Source organism: Mobula birostris, chromosome 1, assembly GCF_030028105.1.
Source record: "Mobula birostris isolate sMobBir1 chromosome 1, sMobBir1.hap1, whole genome shotgun sequence".
In the NCBI taxonomy this organism is placed as follows: domain Eukaryota; kingdom Metazoa; phylum Chordata; class Chondrichthyes; order Myliobatiformes; family Myliobatidae; genus Mobula; species Mobula birostris.
Genome location: NC_092370.1, coordinates 136,738,722 through 136,752,625, shown reverse-complemented (window position 1 = coordinate 136,752,625; position 13,904 = coordinate 136,738,722). Strand labels below are relative to the sequence as shown.

Genomic DNA, 13,904 nt, shown 5'->3' with positions numbered 1-13,904 from the left:
GAACTATCAGCATGAATATTGTGAACAATATTGCCGAGTGTGAATAGAATACAGAATCTCCTGACTGAGATGATGAGAGTACGATGACTGGGCTACACAACTTTAAATGTTACATTATTATAATAAGCAGTCACCATTTGAGGCCAATATACATGCACTTAATTGACAAGGGAATTTAATTTCTGTGTTCATTCAAAAAATGCATCTGACTTTCTGTATTCTGCGGCTACACAGCAAATCTTTTTTAATACTTTAGTTCTCAGTTTAAATAAAATCAAAGCCATGAAGCCACAGACTTTGAGTCACTTTTAAGTATAATTTTGTAACTATAATTTATATATATATTATAAATATAAATTATATATATAATATGTGGTTTGGATTAAAGTCAGCCAAAAACTTTACAGCATAGAACTCAAGAGAAATTGTGATTATAGTAAAGTGATCTTTAAAATAGCACTTGATAAATTTAATCCTCAAATATTTAGCATACCCAGTGAAAAAACTACAGCCCATCTAATGTAGGCACCTGAAACCTCTGGAAAAATAACCAAAGACCCTTATGAAGGATTTTGTGAATCATCACTAACACAATGTACGTACTGGAGGAGGCTAACATGAACAGCATCTCCAGCATGATAAAGCAACACCAACTCCAATGGATAGGTCATGTCATCTGGATGCCACACTCAAGTGTCCCCAGGCAGATCCTTTACTCCCAGTTGAAGGAAGGTCAGTGAGCCCCTGGTGGGCAAAGGAAATGTTTCAGAGCTAACATCAAAATCAGCCTGAAGAAATCCAATATTGCATCTAAAAACTGGGGAGATGTTGCACTCAATAGATACACCTGGGGGAAATCTGTTCAAGAGGGAGCTGTGCTACATGACAGCGACCTCCACTGTGCCGTGGAGAATAAGCAGCAGCTGTGAAGGAGAGACTGAACAACCAAAAGACCCAACCACTAACCACAGCCACCACTTACTCTTGCCCACACGGCACCAGCATATGTGGATTCCAGCTCAGCTTCCTCATCTACCTTCGGACCCACCAACAGACAAATGCCTAGGAGAACACTGTACTCAACTCAAGTGATACACTACTACTACTAATATAGAACAGCAAATTAAAATCAAGCCAGTATTATTCCTTTCATTCTAAAGCCATCAGATATAACTTTAACCTCATTCTGATTCCATTACATGAGATATGGTGGCATAGCTACTAGAACTGCTGTCTCTTAGCTCCAGCAACTCACATTCTGTCCAGACCTCTGGTGCCAACTGCATGGCGTTAGCATATTCTCCTTGTCACCATGTCGGATTTCTCTGGAATAATAATTTCCTCCCACATCCCGATGATGAGCAGGTTCATGGGTTGACTGGCTACTGTTAGTTGCCCCCCCCCCCCAGAAATGAGTTGGAATATCTGGAGGAAGTTGAGGAGAATAAAATGTGGATGATTGGAAATGAGTGTTAAGCAGCTGGATACTTTCAGCTGAAAGACTTATTTCTATGCTGTCTGACCCAGCGATCCCAGGTCCTGGAGATTATGTGATTAAAATATTGGAGATAACAGTTAAAATCTGTATTTGTGTCAAATCTCCAATGTAGAGTTAACTCACCCTGCGATGCTGTCAAAGAGTTATAGAGTTAAGCAGCAAGGAAACCTGCCACATGGTCCACAAGTCCATCCTAATCAATAGGCACCCATTGGGATTATTCCCATCTTTCAGCAGTCGACCCAAGGCCTTCCATGCCCAGGTAATGCAAGTGCTCATCTAAACACTTGCTGAGAGATAACAATTTGAAACACATTATTCTCTCAGGCAATAAAATTCAATTACTTAACACTCACCGCATGTAAAAGGTCTTCCTCAATCCTCTCTAAATACTTTACCCCTCACACTAAATCTATGTCTTCTAGTTTTCCTCTGCCTCTCAAATGGGGAAATGTTTACTGCATTTTACCTGATCAGAATCAAGTTTAATATTAATGGCATAATTTATGAAATTTGTTCCTCATCATTTTCTATACTTCGGTTATATCCCCTCTTAAACACCTCTGCCCCAGGGTGAACTGACCAAGCCTCTCTCTTCATGACCGAAATGCTGCAGCCCAAGCAGCCTCCCAGTAAACCTTCTCTGAACCCTCTGCGACTATATCACTTTTCTCCTATACCTTGGTGACCGGCACTGCACACAGTATTCCAGCCGAGATCTGATCAGTGCTTTATAAAGCTAGAGCACCACATCCTTGTTCTTATATTCAAAATACATTTCCACAGGTCCTTAACCAAGTTGTCTCCCTATACCTAAAATGCTGGAGGAACTCAGAAGATCAGGCAACATCTATCAGAGAAATAAATAGTTAATGTTTCAGGCTGAGACCCTGATGAAGGATCTTTGCCCAAAATATTGAGTATTTTATTAGTGCTATAAAGATAAAGATTAGCTTTATTTGTCAATAGTAGATTAAAACATCGAAGCATACATTGAAACGCGTTGTTTGTGTCAAATCAAATCAACAAGGATATTAGTTTACAGCCGTTATGCACTTGGTGCCAACGGAGCATTCCCACACAAATTATTAACCATAGACGTACATCTTTGAAATGTGGGAGGAAACCAGTGAACCTTTTGGAAATTCACATGTCACAGGGAGAATGTATAAGCGACTTACAGACAGTGGCGTGAATCGAACCTCGATTAGTGATCGTTGGTGCTGTAATAGAGTTACACTAACCGCTACGTTAATGTACTGCCTGACTTGCTAAATTCCTGCATAATCTTGTGTGTGTTGCTCAAGACTGACAGCATTTGCTGTGACTCGTGTGTTTATTGCCCTGTGCTGTTACTTTTAAGATGTTTGAGCTTGTACCCTAAGTTCCCTCTGTTTGTTCGTATTCCCTAGCAGCCTACTATACATGGAGTACGTCCTAGCTACATGAGTATTCTCAAAATGCGTCAGCTCACATTTATCTGGATTAAACCCCATTTGCTATTTCTGATCGCCTTATGGTAAGATGTATCCTCCACATTGCAAACAACTCCACCAACTTTCATGTTATATGTAGACATTCTGGTCATGCGTCTTACATCCATACCCAAACCTTTCACATGTATTACAGACAACAAGTGACTCAGCACCAGTTCTCTGTGGAACACTGCTAGTTACAGATATCCAACCAGACAAAAAAACTCTTCTATCACCACCCTCTATCTACTATTACCAAGCCAATTTGTCAGGCTCAAAAAGGTATAACTATCACAGTCACAATAGGGATCTGGATTTCTGATGAATGTGCAGTAGGGTGTCTCTTAGTCTTCTGTAACATAATGACTAAAGATGCGGACAGATGGCAAAGTTGATGTACAGTATTGTGTAACATAACCTGACAACAAAAAAAGGGTTTTGAAACTCTGGCAGATTAGTATAGGTTACCTAGAATAGCCAGCAGCCTTTATGGGATGACTCAGAGGATCTGACCATGTATGAGAATAGGGGAGAGGAAAGAAGTTAGTGAAAGAAAGAGAGGAAGAGAAAGGGAAAGAGAAAAAAGGGGGGAGGAGAGAAGGGGGGAACAGAGAGGGACAGAGAGAAAGGCAGAGAGAGAGAGAGAAGGGGAGAGGGAAGGGGGCAGAGGGGGTACAGAGAGAGTAAGAGTGGGAGAGAGAGAAAAAGGAGCGAGAGAGAGAGGGAGAGAGAGGGGGAGAGGGGAGAGAGAGAGAGGGGGAGGAAGAGGGGGAGAGAGAGAGGGGAGAGAGGGGGAGGGGGAGAGAGAGAGAGAGCAAGAGAGAGAGAGAGAAAGAAAGATTTATCATCATGTGAAGATTGAAACATACAGTGAAATGCTTCATTTGTCTCAATCACCATCAGTCCGAGGATGGATGTACTGGGTCCAGCCCATAAGTGTCACCTTACTTCCAGCCTCAACATAGCATGCCCACAATTCTCTAACCCTGACACATACATCTTTCAAATGTGGGAGGAAACCAGAAGATCCAGAGGAAACCCATGGAGGGAGTGTACAAACTGATCACACTCTACTATGCTTTATTTAAAGGTAAGAATTGAGTTTTGGCAGGTTGTGCCTGCCTGCAGCATAATGAAAGACACTGGTTGCAAAGCTCAAACACACAGAAGTCCTGAAATTAATAGCAGTAATTTGGCAAGGAATGAAAGATAGTGGTGGAGGAAACATAAAGCCTGAATGTTTACAACAGGGCATGTTAAATGGAGAGGATGGTATTGATCATGATCAATCATTTTCTTCAAGAGGAGGAAAACGTGAACAATGAGCATCTATCAAATCTTGGAATAAGGAAATCAAAGGAAGCATATTAATTAAAGAAAACTGGCTCCAAACCATATTGCACATTCATTTAGTTGCTTTTTAGAAAATTAAAATGTTCCCATTTGCAGAATAGTTCAGAGGTTAGAAGAATACTTCAAACTACAGTTATTTGAGGTAGCAGACAGCTATAAACTCAACACCCTTGATCAGGAAATAGGAGGAAGTTAATTTGGCATTCCGTATGATCATTAAAGGTCCTGTTACTTTGGAATTTTGAGGCCATGTATTGAGTGATAGGGTGTCTAAATGATGAACCAAACTAGTCTAAATCACATTTGGCTTGGCTTGTAGGATTATGACTTTCATGATAACATCCTGTCAGGCCTACACAGGCAGGCACCTCTCAGGCTATGTCCCCACTAGAGCGGATAAATCCGTAACCAAAGCTTTTTCTCTCCGTTTTGACCCTCTGTCCACACTGAAATGGTGTTTTCCTCCCCCAAAAAATGGAGCTTTTCAAAAACGCTCCCCAGAGTGAATAAATTTGAAAACGCCTAATGGCCGATGTATTGTGTATGGGGTAACCGGCTCTTTTTAAAAATGCTGTCATGACGTGCCGGAACAGATGGTGGTGGCAGCGCGGCATTTCATTGTTTTCTTGAACGCAACCTCCAATACCCCAACAATGGTGGACAGCTTCATGTGTGTGTTGTCTACTTTATTGTCTAAGTTAATTTCAACCTCCCCCCCACACAACCTAACAATTTCAGAACAGACGGCAATGAGACTGAAGCCAGAAGAGTTAGAAATGTACTCACCAGATACTTTGACCCATAACTAACTGAATACTGAATAAATAAGTATACTCACTTCACCGTTTTCTGTCCTTGCTTGTATGGAAGTGGTTTACCTATTTACCCAAGTACTTCTCTAACAATAGATGTGTAACAACCTAATGTAACATTGTATGGAAATACAAGATAACACTGATGCAGACATGTTTTATACATTTAACAAGGTGCTTTTTTAATGTATTACTTGTGCAAACATTCAATAGATGCAATTGTCACTACTTCCAAAATGTCATTTTTAATTAATAGCTTATGTTTGGCAGAGAAGTGAAAATGTTAAGGCCAAAAAGGAAAATCTTAAGTTTCACTTTTACTCAGGTAAAAATAAAATCGCTTTAGCCCAGTAACTCGTTTTATTGCACATGTTAAATACAGCAAAATAATACAGAATAACATGCCAAAAGTAAAGGCAAACAAATGAGGTAACAGCAAATTTCACTTTTCCCCAGTAACAAGGTAACAAGCCTTATTGCATTTAGATGTAGCTGTTGTCCATTTCATCGGTGAACAGACTATGGATGTAGGAAATGTTTCCAGGATGACCCCTCTGTAAGAGTGGGGAAGGTGTTGGTGGGGCCACCTGAGGATCTGTGTGTCCGTATGTGTAGCGATTGTAGTGGCTGTGAGGCTGGTATTGTGGCGGTGAAAAGTACTGGGTGGGGGGGAGCCATCATATTCCTCATCATTGCAAATCCCTCTGCAACAGAGTTAGTCAGTTTTTCAATGTTTGTCATCAGCCGGGTCATACTATCCGTGAACTCCCTGTCTGTTGCCTCCATACGCTCCAGTATTTGTTTTTTTAGTTTTAAGTCCTCCTGCGCGAGAGCCAACAGCTGTCCGTCGTTTGGCAATTTCCTTTTAAGTATCTCTAGTCTGTAACTGGACAAACGCGCACCAAGACTTTCACGACGAAAATCCATACTGAACATGCCGCAGCCATCACCTGCTGCTTGATCCAAACTGCCGGAGTCGGGCGTACTCGTCGAAGTGGGTGAGTTCTGTAGATGTGTCCTGCTCATGCCCAGTAGGAGGAGATTCGCCCAAATACCCGTTTTAATGTGGACAGAGGTATTTAGGTATTTTCAAAAACGCCTAGTGTGGATGCCTATCGTTTTTACGCAAAACTGGCGTTCTCAAAATTATCCGGGCTAGTGTGGACGTAGCCTCAGTCTCCACACAGCTAATAAGGGCCACCTGCTACTCCTTTCCAACTCGTTACTTGCAGCCTATTTAAACCCAGCTCACATTCCTTGCTTCCCCGTGGAACAAGCCAGCTTCAACCAGTGCTCCTAGCCTTCAGTTACCTTGTATTGATTCTTTTTTGTTTCGTGGCCCCTTGCAGCTTGTTATTTTGCAGTTTATTATTAAAGTGAATGCTCACCGCTGAGTCATCTCTGCTTTTCTGTCTTTGGGCTAAGCCTCCTCTACACTTCCTGACAAATCCAAGAATGTCAGCAAATTCCTGAGAAAACCAAGTAACAAAATCCAGAGAGATGGACCAAACACAAGGTACAGCATTACTCAGCTGTTAGTTATACAAGTTGGCAGATATTCCTCAGCAATAGTTATTTTGAAGAGTCCAGATACTTTCTATGCCAGAAGAAAGGACCCACGGTGGCAACTTTCAAGTCTATATACAGGGCAATAGATAATTGTATGGTTCCCAATACTACATTCTCCCAAATTGAATGAAATTCTTATAAGAACCCACAAAGATTGAGTCTTCACAATATTACAACAGCTGCTGATGGCACAGATTTATTTTGCATGACATCTGCAATCCTAGCAACTGAAATGTAAGACAACAGGACTTTGAAGTTTGCAGTCCGGATAGTCTGCAAGTTATTAGTGATGTAGATTGACATTGCTGAATATTGTTCTCTTATAAAGAAGACTATTTAAGGCAAGAGGGTTTGGAATCTATCCTTAAGAGGGAAGCAGGTCGCTTTCAAGATATTCAGAAGTTTTAGCTTTTGAGATAAATTGCATGGGTTATGACAGTATAAGACTCAATATACAAATAGCTCTGACAGAATGAATGTTTAAGGATGAGCTGAATGGCTTAAAGAATTAAAACTCAGAAGGACATTTTCGGTCACCTTACAGATATTCAAAAAACATCTTTTCAGACACGATTGTTTAACTACAATGACACCTTCAAAGATTTCATCACTTTCCAAGCACAGTTACAAATTAAACCCACATCATGAGAATGATACAAGCAATGAAAGGATTAGGTTATGGGGTGGGGTTTGATTGTTTTAGGTCTCCACTCACTGGATTTTAGAAGAATGAGGGAGGATCTCATTGCAATCTATTGAATATTGAAAGGCCTAGGTACAGTGGATCTGGAGGGGATGTTTTCTACAGTCAGGGAGTCTGGGGCCAAAGCATACAGTCTCCAAGTACAGGGATGTCACTTTAGAGCAGAGATGAGCAGCAAATTCTTTAGCCAGAGGGTGGTGAATCTGTGGAATTCATTGTCACCACAGTCAGCTGTAGAAGCCAAGTCATTGTGTATATTTAAAGCGGATATTGGTGGGTTCTTGATTACGTTAAGAACTTAAGAAATAGGAGCAGGAGTAGGAGTCTGCTCTGCTATTCAATAAGATCATGGCTGATCTGACCATGGACTCACCTCCACCTACCTACCTTCTCCCCATAACCATTAATAACCCTACCATGCAAAAATCTATCCAACCTTGTCTGAAATATATTTTTAATTAGGTAGCCTCCACTGCTACATTGAGCAGACAATTCCACAAAGTCACCATCCTTTGGGAAAAGCAGTTCCTCCTAATCTCCGTCCTAAATTTACTCCCCCAAATCTTGAGACTATGTGCCCTATTTCTAGTCTCACCTTTCACAGGAAACAACTTTCCTCTCCCTATCTTATCTATTACTTTCATAATTTCATATGTTTTTTTATAAGATCTCCTCTTATCCTTCTGAATTCCAGTGAGTACAGTCCCAGGCGACTCAATCTCTCCTCATAGTTCTAACCCCCTCATCTCTGGAATCAACCTGGTGAACCTACTCTGCACCGCCTCCAAAGCCAATATATCCTTCCTCAGGTAAAGAGACCAGGACTGCACACAGTACTCCAGGTGCAGCCTTACCAGTACCCTGTACAGTTGCAGTGCAACCTCCTTGCTCTTAAATTCAATCCCTCTAGCAATGAGGCCCATCATTCCATTTGCCTCCTTGATAACCTGCTGCACCTGCAAACCAACCTTTTGTGATTCATGCACAAGCTCTCCCAAGTCTCTCTGCACAGCAGCATGCTGCAATTTTTTACCATTTAAATGATAATCTGACCTTCCATTTTTCCTTCCTAAGTTGATGACCTCGCATTTACTAACATCGTACTCCATCTGCAAGATCCTGGCCCACTCACTTAACCTATCTATATCTCTCTGTGGACTCTTCATATCCTCTGCACAGGTGGAAATGTTTATGGGGAAAACCAGGAGAATAAGGTTGATGGGGATAATAAATCAGCCATAATAGAATGGACGTGGGCACAATTGGTGAGTTCAAAATGGACAAAATTTTCTAGGGCATAGAAGACTGTCTGTGAAACCGACGGCCTTTTGATTGCTACAGTTGGTACAGAGGACTTTTGGAGCACTTTGGAGGAAATGGTGCAATAATTTCAACATCATAACATGACAATCGAATGGTCCCTTTGTATCGCCAGGGAATGTATACCTTAGTCTAGTGGTGGATGCTGATGGAGGAAAATCTATTAAAAACAAGGCTGTATGTAGTTAAGAAAGCTAAGAGTCCAGCATGTTACAGATCAATGTTCCTTTCTACAATTATTCAGTATTATTCCTGATTTTTTTTCCCTGAATTTCACTCACATCAACTCTGAACTGATTCCTTATCCTATGGACTCACTTTCAAGGACTCTACAGCCTATGTTCGCAATAGTATTTATGTACTTATTTATGATTATATTTTTGTATTTGTAGTTTGTCTTCTTTGTCAGCCTTTGTGTGGAACTTTTCATTACAGTAATTCTATTGTATTTCTTCTACTGTGAACACTCACAAGAAAATTAACCTCATTGTCGTATATGGTGACATATAATTCCTTTGCTAATAGACGAATTAACCTCGAACTTTGACACTGTACTTGTGAATATATTGTATCGTTGCACCCATTTACAGTAGGTATAATGGGAAAAGCAATTGAACCAAAATACGTTATTTGTTCAATGTAAGCAGAGTTTGAGTAGCAAGACTCCTCACTATACAAGCAGAATGCTTCAGTGAGGCTTCCAGCTGTAGTTTAGACATTACCATCAGCTATGAAATGAATGCAGTTCAGAGACATTCTACAGCATTAAGTCTGCATACACTTTACACAAGCAAACAAATCACGAGTTGAGAAGGTAGTGTTGGCACTCATTTTTGATCTGAGAACATTTGTCAGCTCCTACTGGGAAGACTCTTTGCTCTGGATAATGATCATAAACTAGTATTTCCAATTGTGAGTCGAAAAGCAACAATTCTGGATGTGCTGTCACAGCATGATTGCATGATTGAATAGTGTTTGCCAGAGCAACATATAATTCTAATAGTGCGTTCATTATAAAAGCTGAATCATCTGATATTGGTCAGGAAATGTTCAAAGTTCAAAGTAAATGTTAATATCAAAGGACATCTCCTTCACCATATGCAACCCTGTGATTCATTTTCATATGGGCATACTCAATAAATCTGTAGTACAATAACCATAACAGAACCAATGAAAAATAACCCAATTAGGGTATTCAACCAGAATGTAGAAGACAACAAACAATATAAATACAAAAAGAAGAACTAATAATAATAAATAAATAAGAAATAATTATTGACAACACGAAGTGAAGAGTCATTGAAAGTGAGCCCACAGGTTGTGGGAACATTTCAATGATGCAGCAAATGAGCTGAATGAAGTTATCCCAATTGGTTCAAGAGCCTGATGGCTGAGGGCTAATAACTGTTCTTAAACATGGCTGTGTGAGTCCTGAGGTTCTTGTTGCTTCTACTTAATGGTACCAGAAAGAAAAGAGCATGTCCTGGATGGTAAGGGTCCCTGATGAATGATGCTACATTCCTTCAACATCCTTTCATGTTGATGTGCTCAATGGTTGGGAAGGCTTTACCCATGATGGACTGGCTATATCCAGTACTTTTTGTTGGATTTTCTGTTCAAGGGCATTTCCACACCAGGCTGTGATGCAGCCAGTTAATATATTCTTCACCACGCATCAATAGAGGTTTGTCAAAGTTTTAGATGTTATGCCAAATCTCCACAAGCTCCTAAGGAAGTAGAGACACTGCCACGCTTTCTTTGTAATTGCTGGGACCAGGATAAGTCCACTGAAATAACAACACCTAAAAATTTAAAGTTGCTCACCTTTTTCACCTCTGATCTTCTAATGAAGACTGGCTCATGGACCTGTTGTTTCCTTCTCCTGAAGTCTATAGTCAGTTTACTGGTCTTGCTAACATTGGTAGTTGTTATGAAATCAATCAGCCAGATTTTCATCTCCCTTCCAAACGCTGATTCATCACAAAATTAACCTAGCCAACGACAGCAGTGTCATCAGGAAACTTGAATATGGCATTGGCACTGTTCGCCAATGCAATTGAGAGATGAGGATTTCTGCAGCACAGGTGAATAGATTGCTCGAGCAGCTCAGAAAGATATATTACCAAGGTACACTCTGTGCCCACTTTATTATATACTTCCTGTACCTAATAAAGTGGCCACCGAGTGTATGTTACAGGTCTTTTGTTGCTGTAGCCCATCCACTTCAAGGTTTGACGTGTTGTGCATTCAGAGATGCTCTTCTGCACAGCACCTTTGTAATGCGTGTTAATGTGAGTTATTGCTGCCTTCTGTCAACTTGAACCAGTCTGGCCATTCTCCTGTGATCTTTCTCATTAAGAAGACATTTTTGCCCCACAGAACTGCCACTCACTGGGTGGTTATTATTTCTCCCACCATCCTCTGTGTAAACTCTAGAGATGGTTGTGTGTGAAAATCCTAGGAGAGCAGCAGTTTCTGAGATACTCAAACCACCCTGTCTGGCACTAACAATCACTCCCACATTGAAAGTAATTTAGATCACATTTCTTCACCATGTCTGCAAGCGTTTATGCACTGAGTTGCTGCCACATGATTGGCTCATTAGATATTTGTGTTAATGAATAGTTGTTTAGTTGCTCCTAATAAAGTGGCCAAGGAGTGTAGACCTATAAATGTTGCAGTGTATCTTGGAACAGGGATAGAAATACAGCAATAAAGCAAAAGGAGATGGCTAGAAGCAAAGAAAAGCAATTTAAACAAAGAAATAGAATCTCTAGATTAATGATCAAAGGATTTGAAGTCCACAATCCAAAAGGGTGTTTAGTATGCCTTAGGTGCAGGTCAGAAATGTCCAGGTTGATCAGATGATCACAGGAACAGACAACTCTGAACATGCTGAAATGACATGGGATGATGAATCTATTTTTGATGATTCCAAGGAATTAATTATTGTTTAAGAGTCACAGAACTGTGATGAGTTGAGCCAAGGGGCTGCAATTTCTACTTTTTAAAAGTATTAATGCAATGTCAAAGACATGTCCGTGGCTGAGGAGGTCAGACCAAGTACCAGATGACAAACTCAATGTTTAATAACTCTGCATACATCTAAGACGTGTTCATTTATTTTTAAAGTGGAAAATATTATGATGTCTTTCTAGGCAATATGCAAACAAGTTGCCTAATAATCAAAGGTAATGATTTTTATCATATATTTATAGGACGCAAGTATCACCTACTCAACTGGAAACCCCCGTTTCATTTGTCTGTTTTGTGCATTTTTAATAACCCAGATAAAACATATCCTAAACTGGACACAGTCCTCTTAAAATCCACCACAGTTAAAATGGCAGCCATAAATAAAGCAATTAGACTAAGAAGATCAGCATTAAGTGGTTTAATTTGGCTAACAGGGAAGTTTACCACTGAGATAAATTTCATGAAGCCTTGTAATTACATAATGCAATCATAAAGGCTCAAGGAAACAGAACAGTTTAAACATTTATAAACAACAATATTGTCCAAGCAAATCAGCTGCAAACAATACACGGTGTTGGAATTACCTGAAAAATTAATGATGTGTGAAGAACACTTGCTGTAATTAATATGCAAATTGACCAGCAGTTTGCAGTGCAGACTAGATACCGCTTGAATTACAAATCACCACAAATTGGTGTAGGATTGTGTCCTTCTAAAACATGCATATTTTCCTACTTTTCTCGTCTTTTCTTAATTCAGCCTTTCAATATATCTCTTTATTTATCATACCTTAATACGTTTGTCATGGAACTTATTAAAGCTATTTCACCTTCTTTCTGCATCTTGCCCCTCTTTGTTTTTCAGTGTTTAAAAGTTCAGTGGTTAATGATACACTGTAAATTCCATTGCTCCCTCCAATCTGAGAAATTCTTCTTCCTTCTGTGCCTCATTTTGTCAGCTCAGGCTTCCAGAATGAGGCAGGACAAAATATTATGGGATTAAGGTGGCAGGAAAAACGTCAAAATAACGAGGCATGCAAATCATCCAGCAATAATCATTAACACGTCTCCCTTTCACAGGATAGACATGTGGTCAAAGTCTATGAAGGCAGTTCTTTAAATAGCATATCTCAGTATTTCTATTACTGGTCTGGAATTGCTCAATTTACCTCACCCTCCTTAATCACCTGTCTGACAGGAATTCTTTCTTGCAGTCATAGACATCACTACATCCTCTCACATTAGCACTTCAAGTTAGACACCCACTTGCTGAAGCTTGCAAACACTGAGTCATTCAGCCTTGACAGTCACATCCTCCAATTAAAGCCACAGACGGAGGGCATTGTGGCTTCTGCCAAGATACTGGACATTCATCAGAATAATTTGCTGCCTTTGATCACTCTTTAATTGGACAGAAAATGGCAGAGATCATATGTATGTTGCTTTGTAAATTTGCTTTGTAAAATTGCTAAGAAATTTGTTACATGCTCACCAATAATAATTTTAAAATTTAACAACTAAGTTAAATCTTTTACTTATGTTTTATTTATGAATTGTTTTGTTTGAAGCACTCTAAAGCAATTTGATTTGTCATACAGAAGTTATTCTATGGAGCAGACTCGAAATGGCCTAATTCTGCTCCTATGGTCTTTTGATCAGTGATAGTTGGAAAATAGCTGAGACATGGTGTTACGATAATCCTTGCAATTTATCTGAAACTTGATCTTCACAAGATTAAGTTTCTTAATGCACATGCAAAGGATGATAGTTCCTGTTTAAACAGTCCCCTGGTGTCATTTGATTGGATAATTTCGTGCTCCTTCCATGATTTTTTTTCTTATAGTCCCAAGTGGGAGGCTTGAGACAGTTCTCTATCACTCCATCTTGGGCCAGGAATTCCCACAACTAGTAAGAATGCTGTATTTTTCCACGGAAGCTTTCAGAATGTCCTTGAATTACTTTCACCATCCACAAAGATTGCTTGCAGTAACGGAGCCTGAAATAGAATGCTTGATACAAAGGTGGTGAGGAAGGTATGTGGAATGTTAGCTTCAACGGCCGAGGCACTCTGTGCAGAGTGTTTATTGGGCCACACTTGAAGTACTGTGTGCAGTCTGGCCGCCACACTACCGTATAGGAAGTGTGTTACTAGGCTAAAGAGAATGCACTAAATACTTACAAGGATGTTGTTAGGATTAG

General features: G+C 40.0%; 1 long non-coding RNA gene across 1 annotated transcript in view; it reads right to left on the bottom strand.

Moving 5' to 3' along the window:
- Positions 1–12,638, bottom strand: part of LOC140205528 (uncharacterized) — a 72,516-nt gene extending 59,878 nt beyond the window's left edge. Inside the window, exon 1 of the long non-coding RNA XR_011887876.1 lies at positions 12,536–12,638. This is a non-coding gene — a long non-coding RNA (uncharacterized lncRNA). The remainder of the gene's footprint in view (positions 1–12,535) is intronic.
- Between the last annotated feature and the right edge of the window lie 1,266 nt (positions 12,639–13,904).